Raw genomic sequence first — 23066 nt, 5'->3', positions numbered from 1 at the left:
GTCACAACAGCATACACCAGAAACCTGCTCTGAGAACTAGTGAATAAGAAAACCACTAATCCAAGTCTGGAGATTAATACAACAAGGTTAAAACTCAGGGTGTATATGAACAGACCACTGTGTGTCTGTCTGTGTGTGCATGTTTATAGATATACAGGGGCTGGACAATGAAACTGAAACAACTGGTTTACTCAATTTAGTGTTGGAGTCTTCAAGGCTAAATTTGACAAGCCTCATGGCTTATCTGTATTTATTGCACATTCCACCAGTAAGAGTGCAAGTGTGAATGTTTAATTGGCAGAGTAATGGCACAGTTTTGTTTAAAATATTACAATGCACACATTATAGGTCACATATCAGAGTTCAAATGAAGATGAATTGTTGCTGGTGCATCTGTGACCAAGACAGCCTTTGTGACCAAGTCTTTGTGATGTATCAAGAGCCATGGTATCCAGGGTAATGTCAGCATACCACCATGAAAGACAAACCACATCCAACAGGAGTAACTGTGGACACAAGAGTCTAAAAGGGATGTTCTAAAAGAGATGTTCAGGCGCTAACCTGGATTATATCCAAAAAACAGAAAACCACAGCTGACTAACTCACTGCAGAATTAAATTTGCATCTCAACTCCCCTGTTTCCAAAAACAGTGTTTATCAGGAGCTCCACAGGGTCAATCTACATAGCCAGGCTGCTACTGCCAAACCTTTGGTCACTTGTGCCAATGACAATTGTTGGTTTTAATTTAATAAAAATCTTGGGCTGTGGACAATGTGAAACATGTATTGTTCTCTGATGAGTCCACCTTCGCTGTCTTTTTCACATCTGGGAGAGTTATGGTGTGGAGAAGCCCCAAAGAAGCGTACCACCCCGACTGTTGCATGTCCAGATTAAAGCATGGGGTGGATAAGTGAGCCACTTTGGGGTGTTTTGGAGGAGAGAGTTAAGCCCCGGTTAGATCACACGATTGATTTTGGCACGATATCTTGGACAAAGGGTGTCGTGGGGATTCGTAAACGACAAATGAGCATCGCGGCACAAGATTCAATAATTTCTTCTCATGTAATGTGGCATAGCACATGACAATCGATATCATGTCTGCAATGCCTCATGACACCATTGCAGAAAGTTTAGCATGTTTAATTTTTTTCTCATTCTTTACGACACATGGGTTCCGTCACATGGGTGACATTGTGCAATAGGAGCACATAATTTCTCTATTATCTCAGCAGGTTCTACCCTTAATGCTCTGGTCAGGTAATCAAAAAATATGATGTATAGTACAGTGTTTGTTGCAGGATTTAAAATTGGTTTTAAATTCAAAATAGAATAAATATATTATTTTTAGCTGTGGCCGCACTAAGGTAACAGACCAGACAATTACGTCTTTTAACGGTGTACAAATAGAAAGAGTTAGCTCCTACAAATATCTAGGTATTTGGATTGATGAGAGATTAGCCTTTGATAAACACATTGACAAGTTATTGAAAAACCTTAGGCCAAAATTAGAATTCTTATACTGGTCAAAAAATTGTATTCCCTATAAGGCCCATATGAAATTAGTAGAGAGTACATTTTTGTCTGTAATTGATTATGGTGATCATCTATATATGCATGCTGCCGCTACTCTACTAAGAAAACTAGATTCTGTTTATCATGCAACAATACACTTCGTCACAGATGCAGACTCATGAACGCATCATTGTATTTTTTACGATTCCTTAGACTGGTTATCTTTATATCAAAGGAGAAAATTACATTTGTACTTATTTATTTTAAAGGCTCTCCTAGGTAGATTACCATCCTATCTTTCTAATTTGTTAACATTTTACATAAATGACCAGCACACTAGATCTGGTTCCTGTATTCATTTAACAGTCCCAAGGGTACTGTCAGAACCTGGCAAACGTGCTTTTCCTTTTATGCTCTTAGGGCTTGGAATGACCTGCAAAATCGGCTCAATCTTGACACACTTCCGACTCTGAGTACTTTAAAACATCTTCTGTACAACGTCTTAAAGGACACTTGTAATTGTTTTTTATGATCTGATCTTTTTATTAATGGTGATTTAGTAATTTTGTGGTATTGTTTTTGTGATTTTATGTGAAACTTTATTTGCTGCCTGCCATCTTGACCAGGTCTCACTGGAAGAAGAGACAGAGCTGTCTCAATGTGATCTCCTGGCTAAATAAAGGAAATAATAATAATAATAATAATAATAATAATATTAAATTCATTTCCAAGAAAAATACACAAATTATATTTTTGTTTGTGCCCCTCCACTACTCTACTATACGGGTGGGTGATTTGTTTTACTCTGAGAAAAATAAGGATTTAATGAATGCTTCACTGTGATTTTATCCCAAATCTTAGTTATATATTTGCTCATTTTTTAATATGTCATTATTTTAAAAATTACATCTTGAGCATCTGATTTTTCCTTGCTGCTGCTTATGTGCTTTCATTTCCATCTAACTCATGGCAAAATCAGAAGAGGGTGTGTTTAAAAAGCAACCCATGGCAGGAAAATATACATTTAGATTTAAAAAGAAAATATCTTAAAATTAAAAAGAAATCATAAGTTTGATCCTATCCATGTCTGTTACAGTGTAGACGCTGACAACAGGGAGTGAGGATCCAAAGGCAGGGTTTATTGAGAATGGTCAGGCAAGCAACAGTCAACACAGGAGCAAACAAATGTATATGGGCAATCTAGAGTCATTGTCGATAAACAGGCAGATGGTCAAGAAGGCAGGCAGCAGACAGGAACAAACAAACAAGACAAGGCTAGGGTCTAAAACAGAGCAGGACAAGGCAAGGGAAATGCATCATAATGTTAACAGTTCAACAAGACTAAGCTGTGTGTATGTAATCAGTCAGAATCAGGAACCGGTTGTGTGTGTGTGTGTGTGTGTGTGTGTGTGTGTGGTGCATGACTGGATCTTGTAGTCCCTAAATGGTGGATTTGTAGTCCGTTAGCGATCTGCAACTGCTAGATCGCTGATAATCATAACATAATGTCGTAAGTAATGCCCTTAAACAATGTAGTTATTAGTTGTCTGCAAGCATCAGTGTTTATCGAGATTGAAATAAGAATAAAAATAATTGAAATTGAGATAAGAAATATCCTTATAGCAACACTTGTGACTGCTTTGGGAAATAACGCTCGTCGTAGACGTCATGGGATGACTGATAGTGAAGGAACGTGTAGTCTGGCACATACGACAAGTCAAGATTTTATCAAGAAAAATATCGCATAATCTGACATAGCACAATAAAAATGTGTGATCAGACTGGGGCTTTAAGAAAACGTTTTCCTCCACCAGATCATGTAGATCTCCTCTACTTTTAATACCTTATTATTTATAAAATTTATATTTAACCTGTCTAAAGTAAATAAGTGCAGATGGCTCCAATGTTAAACTGAGGTAATTTTAGTCACTTAAGCCTAGTTCACACTACAGGATTTTAAGCCTGATTTGAGCCTGATTTGGAAGTTAACGAGCTCGCCGACAGATTGGATTGTGATCGGGAAGAAATCTGCAGGTGCACGGCGCTCACCAGTCTTTATGTGTGAACAACTGAACAACGCATCAAAGAGGCTCGCTGAAGCGTCGCCGACACCTCGCAGACGGAAATCCAATATCTAGCATGCTGAATATTCCAGAGCAGTCTGCCGACTCGACCCCACGTGCAGTCAGATGTAGTGACGAGCTGCAGTCAATGAGAGAGCATATCAGCATGAGCTGAATGCCTGTGTGCTCAGGAGCTCAACAGAAACGTCTGTGATTGGCCAGAATGGGCATCGATGAACTTGCTTCATTCTGCATTAACACGGACACGAGAGTAGGCTATATCAACAGGGGAACTAGAATTCTGTAACTATTAGAATTACTATACTGGTCATTCTGACTGTTCTCATATAAGATGTCATATTGTCACATCATATTTACATTCAAAGCTTCTATTGAGATATTAAAATTAAGCTCTGAATGTCTGTCATCATATTTGATGACACCATTACCCTAAAAATATAATATTTTTTGGTAATACAGCCGATAAATATGTAGTTAAGATACTAGAACATGCAAAGCTCTGGGGCTCGCTTTCATTTTCACTTTCAAGCAGGAGCTATTTCCTGGCACAGAATATGCTGTTTTGACAGATATATCTGAAGTAAATGTATGTTTTTACTATCAGAGAGTTATTTTTATGTTAGCAGTACATTGCTAAGCAAAAAAATGCACAAATATTTAAAGTCACAGTGAAAAGTAGCAGACATGCATGCTGTCATTTTGACCAATATGGTAATTAAAGGTAGAAATGCTTATTTCTTTACTGTTTTGTAATTTAAAAAATAACAATGTTAGAAAGAAATACACAGATATTTAGGAAACGTCAGGGTGTTATAGATATGTTAGTTTTATTTCAAAGAGTTATTAAATTACAAAAATTAAAAACTCTCTGTATATCAATCCACTCGAGCCTTGCAGATGAGTGATTGATCCCCTGATGCATCAGCTGATTGACGATGTTTTTAAATGCTCACTTGAAAGCTTGAAACACTGTCAGTGATGTAATCAGCACACAAGCAGCCAATAGTGTTCAGCTTTCTCTGATGACTCCTCCCTCAGCATTTCATTGGCTGTGGTTTGGTAGCTGGACTGAGCCTGTTGGGGAACTAGTTGTTTGTCAGATCTTGTAGTGTGTCACCCCCCTCTTGTGGATCAATTATGTAGTGTCGCGTAGTGGAACACCACAATGATTAAAAGACACAAAATCAAGTCATGTAGTGTGAACAGCACAGCGATCTGCAGATGTTTAAAATCCTGTAGTGTGAACTAGGCTTTAGTGGTATGTTAGTGGTGGATTTTTCAGTATCATACATTTCATTTAGTCTCGTAAAAATAATTCCTGTCAATAAGTCGGCAGTCTGTGTGATCCATTTAGTGATGGATTGAGTTTGCTTTTCAGTTGTTGTTTTTTTTTTGTTGACAGGCTTGCGCTGCTGCAGTCATACAGTGTACTTTGATGCGCACAGCTGGTTGATGCTGTCTCTAAACTGGCATTTTGCTAACATCTGCAAGAATATATTTGGCCTGAAGGTGGTATTTCAAACTTGTTGTGCTTTGGAGGAAGCATAGATCATCCCTCCAATAAGTGCACACAACTTTGTTATGATCCAAACTTCCATCTGGAATCTTTTTATAATGATTCTTGCCATTCAGCACTCGCATCATTTTCTGATCCATCATATATTATCATATTATTCATCACAGAATGATAGGGCTGATATATATGATTGAAGATTAAAGATGTTATGATGAAGTTATTATGAAAGCAAGTTTAATTTACTTGGGCAGATGGGAAACATTATGTTCATCATCAAACTAGAGAATGACTGAACCCAAAGTGCGTAAAGAAGTCAGCGAAAGATGGATGAGGAAGAGTCGTGGTTTGGGGAAGGTGTTCTGAAGCTGGAGTTCCTCTTCTACAGCCACATAGGAGAGTGATTGAAAATGTTTATCAGAAGCAGTTCATTTCCTGTGTTCATTGCCTAATCAGCCAGCAGTTTTCATGCAGGGCTGCATTTCCAAAAAACAATCATTAACCAACTAAGGTCGTAAGGGTAACACTTTACAATATGGTTCATTAGCATTTACTAACATGAACTAATCATGAACAACACTTGTACAGCATTTATTAATCATAATTGAACATTTACTAATGCATTATCAACATCCAAGTCCATGCTTGTTAACATCAGTTAATGCACCGTGAGTTAACATGAACTAACAATGAACAAATACTGTAGTAAATGTATTGGTAATTTTTTGTTCATGTTAGTAAATGCATTATTTACATTAACTAATGAACCTTATTGTAAAGTGTGACCGTCGTAAGTTCTGTTGTTACAATTATAGTTCATCGATTTGGTGTTTCCTGAATCTGTCGTTCCAACAAATATACACAAATTGCATTGCAAACATGTTCCATTTTTCATTTGATGATTAATAAAATAGCCTAAAGACATATCTCTCACGCGCAAGTTGGAATATTCTCCATGTTTGCAAAAAAAAACATAGGTCCTATTTGTGCCATTTACTGTATGTTAATACAAAAAACAAATGCATGTTTTTACTGTAAACTAATATTGTGTGTGTGTGTAAAACAATACTTTTTAAACAAAATGAAAAAATATTTAGTGCATTATTCTGGATGTTATATATTGTAACTAATGTGGTTCAAACGATGGATCTGCGATAGAGCAACTAGGGTTTTGGGAAACATATGTCCCTACATCATTCATTTCTTGAATGTACTCTAGTACATAAATACACAAAGTGCACTATGGTAGTTCACTTACAAGTTACGTCATTGTATTCATTGTATTGTATTCTGGACAATGTTCCTTGTCACACAGCGACACATGCAAAGTATTTCCGTGAAGCTGAAAACTCTAATATAATGAAATGGCCAGCCAAGAGCCCTGCATTTAAACCTGATTGAAAACTTCTTAGACCTAAAGTTATGGTTAAGAAACTTAATACAGTCATTGAAAAGTGGAAGAGACTAAAGAGGACTGGATCAAGATCACAGCAGAGTAGTGTGATTGAGTAGTTATGTCCTGTAAGAGACTAATAGTGGGTTGCACAGTGGCTCAGTGGTTAGCACTTTAACCTCACAGCAAGAAGGTCACTGGTTTAAGTGCCAGCTGGCCCAGGAGGAATTTCTGTGTAGAGTTTGCATGTTCTCCCTATGTACAATGATTAGGTTTTCTCTGAGTGCTCTGGTTTCCCCCATAGTCCAAAGACATGTGCTATAAATTAATTGGGTAAACAAAATTGGCCGTAGTGTATGAGTGTGTGTGAATGAGTGTATGGGTGTTTTTGGTGTGTACTGAGTTGCGTCTGGAAGGGCATCCGCTGCATTAAACATATGTCGGAATAGTTGGCAGTTCATTCTGCTGTGGCAACCCGTGAATAAAGAACTAAGCAAAAATGAATGAATGAATGAATGAATGAATGAATGAATAAATAAAGAGACTAGTAGTTCCATGTCCTGAAGATCTGCTGAAATCATTCAAAGCAAGGGTCTCTTTAGTTCTTACTCATTTTAACACAACCCTTTCCTCGAGGAGATTCTTGGATTGACTACTTAAGGTAAAGTTTCGAAAAGTTCGGGGCGATCCTATAATGAAATCAGCCCATAGCATGGAGCTCTAATGCTCCATGCTATGTATATTTTGAAGTCAGGTATGCATCTTTTAATCTTGCATTTATCTTTGAGAATTTGATGTCTTGTATTGATCGTTTATGAATAGACTGAATGAATTGGCATAATATACTTTTACCTGACTAATAAATTGTTATGTTTTGAATTATTCAAACAGAGTTCGTGTTATTATCTCTAGTAGATTACGTTAAGTCCATAACACTACAAGCCACTGTACAGGTTGGTAACAGACTAAAACATAGTAAACAGAGCAGTGTGGCACACTATACAATGTTCTCAGAGCTCCGACTAACACATTTGTAGGGCCAGACGGAATCTGCGGACATTTTTTGCTATTTCTGTGCAGAATTTTGTTAAAAATCTGTGAATTTATGTGCAATGATTTTGGGAGTATCATAACTAAAACCTTAATATATGAACTAAAAAGTAATACCTTTTTAACTTGTATTTAATGTTTACAATCCAAATCCAATTAGATCCACCTTATTTGGTAAACAAATCAAGTCTTCTATATAATATATCTACTAAAAGACAGAAAATATTATTTTACAAACTATATTGTGAATAAATTATATTAACATTTTCATATTAGTCAATAATATCACTGAAATTAATTTAAAAACTGAATAAATATGAATTTACACACATTTACACAAGTAAATAAACAGAATTAATGATGGGCTAAAAATCTGCGGAATTCTGCAAGCGCAGATTTCGTGTGGGCCTACACATTGGCATTATTTCAAGTATACTTAGACTGTAAAAGGCCAATAATGGGTTTTCTATTTAGAGCAACAAAGTATTGTTGAGACCAATCTAAATGTGGGTAGGTCTTCATCTCTAAACTTAGAATACTATTTAAATCATATGGTGATTACTCAAAGTTACTAATAGTTTAAGTAAATTGGTCTGCTTGATTCTATAGTAATGATCATGATATGATTAAATAGTTTTGCTTTTATTTAGTAGATAGCAGATCTATGGGGACCACACAACAAAATATTCTAAACTGAGTAAGTAGAGTTCTGCCTTTTTAGAATTGTGGTTAATCGCCACTGTTTAATGACCAAGACTGCCATGCTTGTGTTTAAGAGATTGTATACTCGGCCGGTACAAGGCTCAGGATGTTTTAGGAATCCGAATGAATGAGAATAATATACAATAAACAAAGAGAATATTCAATCATAATCTAAAGTAATATTAAAAGAAACAAAATAATCTTATCAATGTTTTATAATTGGAGTCAGATAAAATGAGGATAAATATATTAATATTCTAAACCACCTCATACTAAAATTGGAGTCAGATATGAGTTAATTTGAAAGTAAAATAACATTGTGCACTGGAAAGACTGAACATGCAGTGAACCTTCATCCACCAGTAGACATAAAATAAACAGGGGGGTTAATAATTCAGGGGGGCTAATAATTCTGACTTCAACTGTATATTTAACACTGGAACATACAACACTGGAAGTTTCTCAAGTGCATCTGTACTTTAAAACCAGAAATGTTAACTGATTATCTTTTAGTGACGAATAAGTATTATTTTTTTATTTTTATTTTTTTGTATAATATTGCAGTATTTATTACAAATGATTCATCATTGTTTTATAAACTGCTATGCCCTCACAATCTTTAATCAAAACAACCTCCCACAACATCTCCTCTTCTCTGGTGACAGGTTTGTTGGCGCAAGGGTGGGACAGCCTGCCACTCACTTGTGATCACAGCGATAGCAAACAACAAACATAAAGCCAATTTCCCATATTAAAAAAATTCACTGCTGTACTACTTTTTTTATTGCTTGAGAAGCCCTATAATTCTAATATACATCACACTAGGAAATAAAAAAAAATAACTTCTTCCATTCTGTGATGACTTTAAAATTCTTAATGTGTAATTCTACTCTGTGGATTGTGCTTGGAATCTACTCCATGTACATAACACTTCACAGATTGCCATGTTCCCTTCTGCTGTCCTAAATAAGTCCCTAACGAGCCAAACCGAAGTTTGGGTCTTTAAAATCTGAAATTTGTAATAACTTGTGTGTGCTTTAAATGAAATCATTATATTATATTATATTATATTATATTATATTATATTATATTATATTATATTATATTATATTATATTATATTATATTATATTATATTGTGTTTTTTTTGTTAGTTTTGCATTAACAATTTCAGCTATGGTTATTTAATAATTTATAACTCTTAGTTATCCATTTATTTAATTCATATTTCTTTTTCATTTATGTTTATCATGTATTATATTAATCATCTATAAATTTGATTTCTTTACTATATATTTTTTCTTATTATTTGTTCTGCTTTTAGTGCTTTTTCCATTGTTTATTCAGTCTTTTGATGGTGTTTCATGAAATGTTCCTCTCCACTGATATGAGATATGAAGGTATGTCTCTAATTCAATGACTTGTGGCCATTGTTTCCATTCATTCATTCATTTATTTCTACTGCTTTTCATGGGGGGCAGCAATCTTAGGAGAGAACCCCAAACTTCCTTCTCCCCAGACACTTCCTCCAGCTTCTCCGGAGGGATCCTGAGGCATTCCCTGGCCAGCCAAGAGACATAGTCCCTCCAGCATGTCCTGGGTCTTCCCTGAGGCCTCCTCCCGGTGGGACTTGCCTGGAACACCTCCCTAGGTAGGCGTCCATGAGACATCCGAAACAGATGCCTGAGAGAAGTCAGCTGAGGTGGCTCGGGCATCTGTTTCGGATACCTCCTGGACTCTTTGTTTCCATTGAGGATAAAAATGTGTTCATTATTTTATTAGCAGCAGGGTGGATTACTGTAATAGACTCCTCACTGGCCTTCCCAAAAAGACAGTCAGACAGTTGCAGCTCATCCAGAATGCTGCCACGAGGATTCTGACCAAAACCAGAAAATCAGAGCACATCACACCTGTCCTCAGGTCTTTACACTGGCTCCGAGTAACATCCAGAATAGATTTTAAAGTATTATTGTTTATAAATCACTAAATGGCCTCAATACCTCAATACATTATAGATATGATCATTGCATACAAACCTAACAGATCACTTAGATCTTTCGGATCAAATGCATATCCCCCCACCCCCGCTGAAATCAGCTTCCAGAAATGATAAAATGTGCTCCTACATTAGATACAATTAAATCAAGACCTAAAACACATCTGTTTAGCTGTGCCTTTACTGAATGAGCACTGTGCTACGTCCGACAGATCACACTATTATTTCTTTCTTTTTTATTTCTTTTAAACCTGTTTAAACACATTTTAATGTGTTTTTAATCATTTTAAAAATGATTCAAATGTTCTTGTTTTTATTTTTTTATACTTGTTTTTTTATTTCTGTTTATGTAAAGCACTTTAAATAACTGTTGTGTATGAAATGTGCTATAGAAACTTACCTTCCCTTACAAAAACATTGTAATAAACTGCTAGCATTTTCTGTTATTTTGCAGACTTGTTCCTCTATATAAAATTTCTTATACATTAAATTATTTCAAACTACTAAAATGTCAATAAAAGTCACTTTGTTAAAATGTAGAGTTGAATTTTCATATTTTTTTGGGACAGAATTTATATGCGCAGCCTTGGGCTGGAGGTGGTCCAGTTCGGGGACCACAGATTTTCATCTCTGTTATTCACAGATGATGTTGTTCTGTTAGCTTCATCGAACATAGACCTTTAGCATGCACTGGGGTGGTTTGCTGCCGAGTGTGACAGTTGGGATGAGAATCAGCACCTCCAAGTCCGAGGCCATGGTGCTCCACCGGAATAAGGTGGTTTGCCATCTCCAGGTTGGATTCAAGTATCATGGGTTTTTGTTCATGAGTGAGAGGAGGATGAAACGTGAGATTGACAGGCAGATTGGTTCAGCGGCAGCAGTAAAGTAATGCGGTTGATGTACCGGTCCATTGTGATAAAGAAAAAGCTGAGCCGAAAGGCAAAGCTCTCAATTTACCGGTCACTCTACCTCCCTACTCTCACCTATGATCATGAGCTTTGGGTCATGACTGAAAGGAAAAGATCTCACAAACAAGCAGCTGACATGAGTTTCCATCGCAGGTCGCACCCTTATAAATAGGGTGAGGAGCTCCGTCACCCAAGAGGAGCTTGGAGTAGAGCCACTGCTCCTCCACATCGGGAGAAGTCAGCTGAGGTGGCTCGGGCATCTTTTTCGGATGCCTCCTGGGCGCCCACCTAGGGAGGTGTTCCAGGCATGTCCCACTGGGAGAAGGCCTCGGGGAAGACCCAGGACACAATGGAGGAATTATGTCTCTCGGCTAGCCTGGGAACACCTCGGGATCCCTCCGGTGGAGCTGGAGGAAGTGTCTGGGGAGAGGGAAGTTTGGGGTACTCTCCTGAGACTGCTTCCCCAACGACCCGGCCTCAAAAAAAGTGAATGAAAATGAACGAAAATTCGACAAATCAAGGCCCCATAATGCAATTCAAAACCACAAATAAACAGAGAACACTTGAGAATCACAAAATATTGAAACTTTTAATTAGCAGATATTTTTTAGTGTGGCTGTTGAGTAGACAGCAACCAATAACCTCCGCCATTTAGCTGAAAGCAGACTGGATAGGACTTAAGAATTTATTCATTCATTCATTTTCTTTTCGGCTTAGTCCCTTTATTAATCTGGGGTCACCACAGCGGAATGAACCGCCAACTTATCCAGCATGTGTTTCACACAGTGGATGCCCTTCCATCTGCAACCCATCACTGGGAAATTAAGAGTGTATTTATTTATTTATTTATTTATTTGTGACAACAACAACAACAATAATAATAATAATAGTACACTTAATTCATAAACAAAATACTAGGGGGTTCAGGGAAAGAATTACAAAGTTTAGGGGCTTTTTAAAAGATGCATTAGCGATTTGAAGATGACCATTAAAATCATTTTGAAAAAGTACAAACTTAACCCAATAGAGGTTCATGACAGAATTTGCATGTCCTTTGACAGTCTGTCTGAAGCATAAGTCATACAAAACTACAAACATACCCTTTCACGATCTACCATCCTCTGTTCTAATCTGTCAATCATAAGATATTTCTTACAAGTCTTCCTGGAAACAGTGGTGTTTACAAGGCACTATGTTGCAGTAAGTGCTTCCCATGATGAAATAATCACTGGATTTGCCAAGTTTGTCAGATTTATGACATCTAATCTTTGAAAAGCATTGAGCGTTTTGTTTGAATCAATGAGAAACAAGCGAACTAGACGTTCAGAAGCAGAAGTGTATAATTGTTGTATTTTGCTATGAAATTGTTTGCATTTACTGCCTTTTGACAGGCAGAAACCGTGCACACATAATCTATATATATTTTCTGAATTTGTGAATTATTTTATTAATAAACTCTTGTTTTAATGATGACATGGATCACTGTGAGATCACTGTCAGCTGCAATATGGTCCCAAAATATAGCTGAGGAATTAATTGCGTTTTCAATATGTAAAACATGATTTTTAAGGCTGCAATTATAGTCACCTGACACATTACAGACACATTATAGTCTGTAGAAGAAGCATCAGGTTATAGATTTCCATTCCATGTATTCCATTCCATAGATTTCCATCATGTGTATATAGATAGACATGAGATGCCATTTGTGAATCTTATTTATCATAAGCATAAGACAGCTTTGCACAAAATGTGAAACTTTTTGATTTAAAAATGATTTAGTTCATTGTTAAACTGCAATAACTGATTAAACTGAAACTGTGATTGAATAATTATAATTCAAGTGTAAAATATCATTTTAGGAAGTTATACAGTTTATTAATTGCACAATACACCAATATTGCTGATCTTACTACACAAAGATCTATAGCTTGTGCATGCTGAACAATACAGATGATAAGAGCTTATCTTATTATCCAAAATCTTTAAAATAATATTTAATTAAAACTTTAATTTTAAATGAAAGGTCAATTCCCCCACAAGTCTACAGACATGCGGATTGGTGAATTAGGTAAGTTATATTTTCTGTAGTGTGTGTGTGTGTGTGTGTGTGTGAATGAGTGTGTATGGATGTTTCCCAGTGATGGGCTGCATATTAATACAAGCTCAAATGAGATTGTTGTGAATTTGACTCAAATTATATAATAATTGCTGGTTAACGTGTTATTTTTTGTCATTGAATATATTTTCCATGCATACATCCACTTCAAAAAGTTATTTTATCAAAGATTTGTGGTTTTATCAAGTTTTATTATGATTGATCTGTATATTCTAAAAGCAGTGCAAATTAGATTATTGTAAATTTGACTGAATAGTTAACTTTAAGAATTATTTTTAATGTGTTAATATGAGATTTTTTTCTATCAGACAATTGCTGCGTCCCAATTCACATACTTATACAACACCCCAAAAGTATGTACTTTTTTTGTGAAGGAAAACTACACACTTTTGAGTGTGTAACAGAAGAGTATGCAAGCTTTTACTACTTCCTCGTTAACAGATCGTTGTGTTGCTTAGTTACGAGCCCTGTCAATCATCAACACATCATCTACATTTCTTTCATATTTAATTTCCTACTTTATTGGAGAAGCAGCAGCAGGTTAATCTCCCATTCACAAGTCTTTCATGCAGAGAAGTCTCCTCAGGTGTTTGGATAATTCTGCATTCAGACATTAATATCCAAACACGTCTTTATATAAGTTCAGTATTGTTGTTGCAGATGAAATATAACACAGAAAACGCGGTTAAAACATGTTCCAGTGGGCTAGATATTAATTAACAGTCATACAAACATCTTTACCGAAGCCTCTCAACTTGACGGTTGGTCTCGCGCATCCATCATGTTTGTAGTTTGTTTACACTTTTCACCCGCATTTGTAGTTCTAAATCGAATTCACGCCCTACACGCAATGTATTGTGGGCAATATCAACGGTTAGAGTATGGACTCTTCTACACTTTTTTACCGGAAATAGTCAACCATACGGGAACCTTTGGTATGCTCTTTTCAACATACTGTGATTTGGGACATACTAATTCTACTTACAAATACTATTTAGGACGGATAGTATGCGAATTGGGACGCAGCAAATATCTTTTCTGTTCTCCACTGTAAAAACTATTATATTATTATTATTATTATTATTATTATTATATTTTAAGGGATTATTTTATTGTTTTATGATGATTGATAAGTAAATATAAATAGCAGTGCAAATTCATTTGACTTCAATCAATTTGACTCAATAATAACTATTTCAAAAAATCTGTTTTGTGTTAATGACATGTTTCTGTCCACTATTACATGTTCCATGCATATTGCCACTATATATAAAAGTTATTTTTTAAAGGATTTAACATGTGACCCTTCACTTGGTTTGCAAAACTTGATGTGGCCCTCGGGTCTAAAACGTTTGCCCACCACTGATATTTACTATAGACTTTGAATTTCTAATAAACAGGTTCACAAAACAAGACAAACTGGCATGAGAGTGCTGACTGGGGTGAAAAATTATGTTAGTGATTGAATTGCACAAATTAAAGGCAGTTCATTTTCCTAATATTTAAAGCAGTGCAGAAATCATGGTAAATACGCAGAGCCAAAGAGCATATGCAGAGCCAATAGCTCTTAAATTCACAAACCCAGCAAACATTTCTCAGTGTAGCAGTGAGATTTTCTAAAATGAACAACAGATTGCATTAAGTTGCATAATCTGTGTGTAACAGTAAGTAATGTGTGACCTGAATGTTTGACAAAATGTACAACCTTAACATTAATCTGTGCTACACCACATCCATGTGGTGTGACCATTATGTGATTTGTTGGTTTTGTTTGTTCGTTTTTTTTGTTTAGTTTTGTCTTTTGTCCTCTGTGCCTGCCTGAGATCCCAAATTACTTTGCATGGTTTTGTTGATTAATTAGTTCCCACGCCTCTTCTCATTCTCCCCAATTGACAGTTTGTATTTAAGGCCAGTATCCTCCTCAGTTACCTTGTACAGTATTGTTTGTTTGCATTCTGGCGGTTGTGTTTGTATTTATCTTGTGAATTCCTTTTGGATTTACTATCAAAGCTTCCTTTGTTCATATACTTGTGCTTCATGTGCTTTGTACAACAACCGCAGTACAGATAAATGATAATGTGTTTACTGTGTACTGTTTGATATTATTCCCAATGCACACAGGCAAACTAGATTATGGAGTACATCATTGGCCACACTGTTTACTTCCATTTTTAGGGAAAATATGCAAACAAACTAACAAACAAATGAATAAATAAATAAACAAAATAAATAAATAAATAAATAATTTAATGAATTAATTTTAATATAAAAAAATATATTTTTAAGGAAAACGTAAAGTTTATATTATAATTTTTTATTATTATTAATAATTTTGATATATATTAGGTATTAGGTAATTAATGATTAATTATTAGTTATTTATATAAATGATCTACAGTGCATTCAGAAAGTGTTCATAGCACTTCTCTTTTTCCACATTTTTTTCATGTTACAGCCTCATTCCAAAATAGATTAAATTCATTTATTTCCTCAATATTCTACACACAATACCCCGTAATGACAATGTAAAAAAGATTTTTTGAAATTGTTGCAAATTTATCGAAAATAAAAAAACTGAAAAATCACATGTACACAAGTATTCACAGTCTTTGCTCAATACTTTGTTGATGCACCTTTGGCAGCAATTACTCAAGTCTTTTTGAATGTGATGCCACAAGCTTGGCACACCTGTCTTTGGGAATTTTTGCCCATTCCTCTTTGCAGTACCTCTCAAGCTCCTTCAGGTTGGATGGGAAGGGACAGCCATTTTCAGATCTCTCCAGAGATGTTCAATACGATTTATGTCTGGGCTCTGGCTGGGCCACTCAAGGACATTCACAGAGTTGTTGTGAAGCCACTCCTTTGATATTTTGGCGGTGTGCTTTGGGTCATTGTCCTGCTGGAAGATGAACCATCACCCCAGTCTGAGGTCAAGAGCACTCTAAAGCAAGTTTTCATTCAGGATGTCTCTGTACATTGCTGCATCCATCTTTCCCTCTATCCTGACGAGTCTTCCAGTTCCTGCTGCTGAAAAACATCCCCACAGCATGATGCTGCCACCACCATGCTTCACTGTAGGGATGGTATTAGCCTGCTAATGGCGGTAAACGTAATGCCTGGCATTTACTCCAAAGAGTTCAATTTTAGTCTCATCAGACCAGAGGATTTAGTTTCTTATGGTCCGAGAGTCCTTCAGATGTCTTTTGGCAAATTCCAGGCGGGAAGTGGCTTCCATCTGGCCACTCTACCATACAGGCCTGATTGGTGGATTTCTGCACAGATGGTTGTCCTTTCGTAAGGTTCTGTAACGTTATTGATCACCTCCAGCAGCAGATGTTTTTCTGTAACCTTCCCCAGCCTTGTGCCTTGAGATAATCCTGTCTCTGAGGTCTACAGACAATTCCTTTGTCTTCATGCTTGGTTTGTGCTTTGAAATGCACTATCAACCCTGGAACCTTATATAGACAGGTGCAGGCCTTTTCAAATCATGTCCAATCAACTGAATTTACCACAGGTGAACTCCAATTAAGCTGCTGAAATATCTCAAGAATGTACCTGAGCTCAATTTAGAGCTTCATGGCAAAGGCTGTGAATACTTATGTACATGTGGTTTTTCAGGTTTTTTATTTTTAATAAATTTGCAACAATTTCAAAAAATCTTTTTTTCAGATTGTCATTCTGTGGTATTGTATGTAGAATTTTGAGGTAATAAATGAATTGAATCCATTTTTGAATGAGGCGGTAACATAAAAAAAGTGAAGCACTATGAATACTTTCCGGACGCACTGTATATTATAGTTTATATCAACATGGGGAAAAAAAGTCCATCTAAAACAAGAAAATTATGTTTTTTTTACAATTTACAGTAAAATTCCACAGTTGAATTTATTACCTGTCTGTTCCAGTTCATTGGTTTCTACTGCACCCAACGCCTGAATGATGATATGGGCTTGTTTCCAGTCCATCAATGTGAGTCTGTCCAGCTTGTGTGTTGCTTCATTATATCACTCCTTCCTACACACACACACACACACAAAAACACAATAAAGATAGCACAATATGAGTTTGAATAAAAACTGTAAATATCCCGAATTGTAAACAAATATTGAAATAGTTGAAAGGAGTTGTGATTTCTCACTTTTAAACTCGTTTTTATAAAGACAAACCAAGACATTTATAGTTTGAAGTTGAAAGCGCAAATCAAGACGTAAGTACAGAGCCAGAGCTTCCATCACCACGGCAACTGCATGCAACAATCTACTATTTTAGGCTCGATTTAACACTCATACTACAGTTGTTAACCCCTGGAAACTTTGTATGTATATTTAGCACTCAACATATTTGTTTATGGTAATTACTTCAAGCCGCCACGATTTTTTTCACTGCAGGCTAAAGCAATAGAGCAAAATAATCAAGAAACAACTCACAAGAACCAAGATATTTTATGGAACGTACCTATAGTAGGTATACATATGCAGACTCCTAATCATTTAGATAATTAGACACTGATTTGGACCAACACGCCCTGCCTACTACACCAAGATTTCTAAAAGCAGCGAACATGCTATTGAAATTCACTACATTGCAAGAAAAATAAGGAAAACATAATTATGTAAGTATGACCTTACTATATTTCTGCACAGATACATGCAGAATTTTGTGAGTATAGGGGGTAAAAAACAAAATCTAAAAAAAAAAAAAAAAGATAAAATTAGCTTTAGTTAACATCTACCAATTACGGTTGGGTATCAAAACCCGGTGGCATTATAGCACCGGTACCTTTGTAACCAGTATGTACCGGACCAAATCAGCATATGAATTTCAGTGCCACTGGTGCTGCGACAAGGACGTAAGAAGCATCAAGGGTGTCACGCCTGCTGTAGTGCCATCTTGTGGTCTTCTGGACACTAGTTATGTTTTGGTTTGTTCCTGTTTTGTAGTTGATGTGATCACTAATTGTTTCCAGCTGTCTGTCATTGTCTAATTAGTGTTGTCTTTATAAGCTTTGTTATGTTGCGTTTAGTTTGACTTTGGATTTTTGCTGTTTGCTCGTGCACTCTGTTTACACGATTCTGTTTTGTTTTGTCTGGCTCTTATATGGTCCTAGTCTGCTCACTGACTCATCGTTTTGGTTTGTTTGTTTGTTTGTTCACTTTGTTTCATGTTATGATTATATTTCTGAATTCTTGTTCAAACATTGTTTGATTCACTTTTGTTTATTGTTTTGTACTTTTTGTCTCTGTTGGATTTTTGTACCTGGCCTGTCCCCTTACTTTTATTAACTTCAATTGCTGCACTTGGATATATCTTGTAATTTTGTAAGCCCATCGTGACAAAGGGGGTCATCAAAGGCACACATAGGTATGCGTTGTCACACCATCTCTAAACATTTAATTCAAAACAGATTGGAGGAATACGGACAGGCGATGTCAGGCATTTGTTCTTGTTGCTTAGGGAACGGATGCATGCAACGCACACAGTACAGCGCATTCGGTGAGTGAGAGCGACTCTCTTCAGATCAACACGCATGATCGCGTTCATCAAATTTGCTTAAACTAAGCGTTCTACAGCATATATTACAAGCAAGGATTCTGACACAGCAACGTGACGCAGATGCTTTACAAAAGTTGCGTGTAAGGGGGAAACACGTCAAACTTAATGAAACATTTAAGGGCTCATGGAATCAACTTAAAGGCAGAGGAATTCACAACACAATCTCACGGCAATTCGTAACTTTTTGATTTAGGGGCTAATTTATACGAATTTGTACGATCTAATTCGTACAATTTAGTTAGATTTGCTCATTCCCCAATGACGGTTGGGTTTAGGGGCAGGTTAGGTGCCACGCCTCCTTTTAAAAAATCGTAGAATTTCATACGACTGAATTTGTCTGAATTAGCCACTAAACTGACAAAACGTAAAATACATTTTCTCGTGAGATCAGGCTGGGAATGCACTGTCTCTGAAGGCTTGCGATATCATCTGGCACTTTCAGTGAGTACATACATGGACACCAATGCTCAGATTTTAATATGATAAAGACAATACTCTGATTAAAAGTCTAGACTACCATGTAAACTGTGATTTTTTGATTACCTTAAAGGACCACAGACACCTGCGTCATGAAATGCTGAGGTTTTTTCTTTCCATACATGCAGTATCAATATCTATTAAAAGAGCACTCTTCCACCAGTCCTTACTTAATGCTCGCATCAAATACCTCAGTTTGTCATGGGGGCATGAATGAAACGTTCCTGAATGAAAGTGAAACTGCAGTTAAAGTCGAAAAATTTAAAATGAAACACCCCAAATTACATAAAACTCTGGAGGAAACATGGATAGCGTGGCACAATGACGTTAATCGTTCTATGTACTATATCATGTAAGAAAGGATCATGAAAGGGACATTCAAAAAGCAACTCATGTAAACACCTTAATCATATTATTGTCTTATTAAGATTACGGCAAATCATTAGATTACTGATAACCATGTAAACAGTCACAAGCCCCAACCCTAGAAAAAAGGAGTTCAGTATTTTGATGACAGCCTTTCCACAGGTTAGTAGTAAGCTAATGTAATTTCATAATGCAAATCTCAAATTCATGCTAACCAACAAATGATAAAAGGAAATATATTAATGTAATTCAAATATATAAAATATAAATGATGTTTACTTTACACTTTAATTATATTGTTCTATTAAAATATTGTGAAATTTTTAAAAGCCGTAGTGTATGAGTGTGAATGAGTGTGTATGGGTGATTCCCGGTACTGGGTTGCAGCGGGAAGGGCATCGGCTGTGTAAAACATATGCTAGATAAGTTGGCGGTTCATTCCACTATGGTGACCCCTGACGAATAAAGGGACTAAGCCGAAGGAAAATGAATGAATGAATCATTGATCAAAGTCTTATTAATTGATAAATAGGACTATGGCCTTAAAATGCTTGAACCCTGTTAATCGTCGCTTACAGCTATATAATACTATTATATGAGCATATTAATTTCATAATGCAATATTTAAATACACTCTAAACTACACTGTATTTATATTAAAATATAAAAGCAACTTTACCCCAATGCCAGCTTTGGGGAAATTGGCAGTAATAAGTATAATTCCTGCACCCGCTGGCCTGTCAACTACTACACTTACACTCCATAGAGTCTCCATAGAGACAGAAGAGACCAGTAATCATTGCATGCATGAAATCTTGCACATTATGATACATTTTGCGCACCACACAACTGAAAATCTGCTAGATATAATATAGTTTTTCAAAAAGGTTTTTACGTTTGGAATTGTAGTATTGGACAACACGGTGGCTAAGTGGTTAGCACGGTCACCTCACAGCAAGAAGGTCGCTGGTTTGAAACCCGGTTGAGTCAGTTGGCAGTTCTGTGTGGAATTTGGATGTTCTCCCTGTGTTCGTGTGAGTTTCCTATGAGTGCTCTGGTTTCCCCCACAGTCCAAAGACATGGTTTATGTGAATTAAATAAACTAAATTGACCGCGGAGTATGTGTGTGAATGAGTGTGTATGGGTGATTCCCAGTACTGAGTTGCAGCTGGAAGGGCATCCACTGTGGAAAACATATGCTGAATAAGTTGGTGGTTCATTCTGCTGTGGCGACCTCTCATGAATAAAGGGACTGAGCGGAAAGAAAATGAATGAATGAATGAATGAATTGTAGTATTATGAAGTACTGTAAAGTTTTCAGGGCAGCACGGTGGCGCAGTGGGTAGCATAATCGCCTCACAACAAGAAGGTCGCTGGTTCGATCCCCGGCTGGGTCAGTTGGCATTTCTGTGTGGAGTTTGCATGTTCTCCCCGTGTTCGTAACATAAAACCGAAATATTATGCTTTTGTGCTTTTCTTTGTTTGCTCGTTACTACACCCATACACAGCACTAAAGTCCATCTTCACATTGGCTTAGGTCTTGACTAAGTGCGGTTGAATGACTTTTGTCCTGGGAGCACTATACAAATGTGGCGGTGTTATTGATGCATGCTCAGGGTCTGTATGCGATATCTAGGGTATATATCTATGTTTCTTCTAAGTGCAGTTGAATGAAATCAAATGAAGTCATACAAATTATGTTTAGATGTCTGTCTTGGATACTACACTTAAAGGATTAAAGTGTTTAATGAATTAAAAACTCCTGAATAAACAAATAGAATTATATGTATAAAATAATACTGAAATATGTAGTAGAAAGATAAAAAAAACATTATAATAATGAAGAAAAACATAAAAAAAAAATCAGTGCTGTCTGACCAGAGAACACAGAGAAACAATAAACACTGTCTCTCCTTTTGTAAAATAGGTAGAAAAAAGAAAACACCTGTAATAAGCTTTACCAGTCTGCTCCTACTAAATAGATCTCAAGAGTTGAATACCAACTTGTAGCTTTAACAAACCTTTTGTCAAAATGGTATTGACAAATGCCCGCTAGCCTATCCAAGCTCATTATGACACTCTGGTAAACTAAACACCCTAAGGCTTCAGAATCATGAACACTGCTGTTCAAATCAAGATACATCTATCTAATATAGCTCCGCAACTGTTCCAGTGACAAATCATCAATATATCTTTTGCTTGACTTTTCTAAACAATATTACAGTTTGATCATCAGTTTTTGTTTTCTGTTATTGCTTTTATAACAGGGATGATGCACTCAGAAAATCTGGACACGTGCAATCACATTTCATTGAAGCACATGTAGACTGACACTCAAACTTGTGTAATGTAATGTTAACAGAGGTTTTTTGCATTCTAAAAAGACATTAAAAGTGAATTAATAACTGAAGATTGCTGACATCCAATTGTATATTTGTTGGATACGTGTCCAAAAATTCCAACCCATCACTGAAGCTTAACACTAACCCTGGGGGAAAAATGCTGAATATATATGAAACAAATTATATTAAAAAGAGTGTTGATATCAAGACCCTGAATACTGATTTTTTCCTCAATCCATTTTGTTTTGCTTTCTGTAATGTAAATTACTCACACATACAGTACATGCATGCAGTTAAAAGTTAAAAAGTGAATCATGTTTTAAAATGTTAATTTATGTTTCTAAGTAACTAGATAAGAATGATTATGTGAATCTGGGCAGTTTTTATAGAGCAAAATGTCATATTTTACCTTCGTAAAACCCATCGTAAAACCAATAGTAATGTGAGGGAACCACTGGCAAATAAATTTTCTAGGTTTTGATGCCAAAACTGCAGTCCTGTCCACTTACACCCCAGAGTTCATATACACTTTTTGATTAAAAAAAAAAAAAAAAAAAAAATATATATATATATATATATGTATATATATATATATATATATATATATATATATATATATATATATATATATATATATATATATATATATATATATATTAGGGGTTGAACGACTTAAGATTTTTGTTAGTCGACTTTGATAGTATCAAAGTCGAGTCGACGTCGACTAGTCACTGGTGGCGTCATCAATAAAACACAAGATGCTAACGTTTTGCAACATGCCACAATATGCGATTTATTTGCAGAAAATATATATACACATGCTGTTTGACGGCTCATAAAACGCTGCCAAAACAATGCAACATTACCAATGACTAATTTTAGTGCAAAACAAATGCACTGTCAACACTTTCATTTCGTTGATCACTGCACGTTCTTGTAATAATGTAACAATAACATAAAATAATGTGCATTATTAAAATTATGCATACATTGTCAGCACACAGATTCATGTAGTTATTTCATAACAACATAACTCAAGAAAGACAAGAGC

General features: G+C 35.9%; 1 protein-coding gene across 1 annotated transcript in view; it reads right to left on the bottom strand.

The window, feature by feature from the left end:
* nexmifb (neurite extension and migration factor b) overlaps positions 1-23066 on the bottom strand; it is a 133458-nt gene that overhangs the window by 20412 nt on the left and 89980 nt on the right. The window contains exon 2 of the mRNA XM_056472801.1: positions 17170-17291. The gene's annotated coding sequence lies outside the window, so the exon portion shown is untranslated. The remainder of the gene's footprint in view (positions 1-17169; positions 17292-23066) is intronic.

Source organism: Danio aesculapii, chromosome 14 (genome assembly GCF_903798145.1).
Source record: "Danio aesculapii chromosome 14, fDanAes4.1, whole genome shotgun sequence".
NCBI lineage: Eukaryota > Metazoa > Chordata > Actinopteri > Cypriniformes > Danionidae > Danio > Danio aesculapii.
Note: the sequence above shows the minus strand (reverse complement) of the source record. Positions and strands in the feature narration are given on the sequence as shown.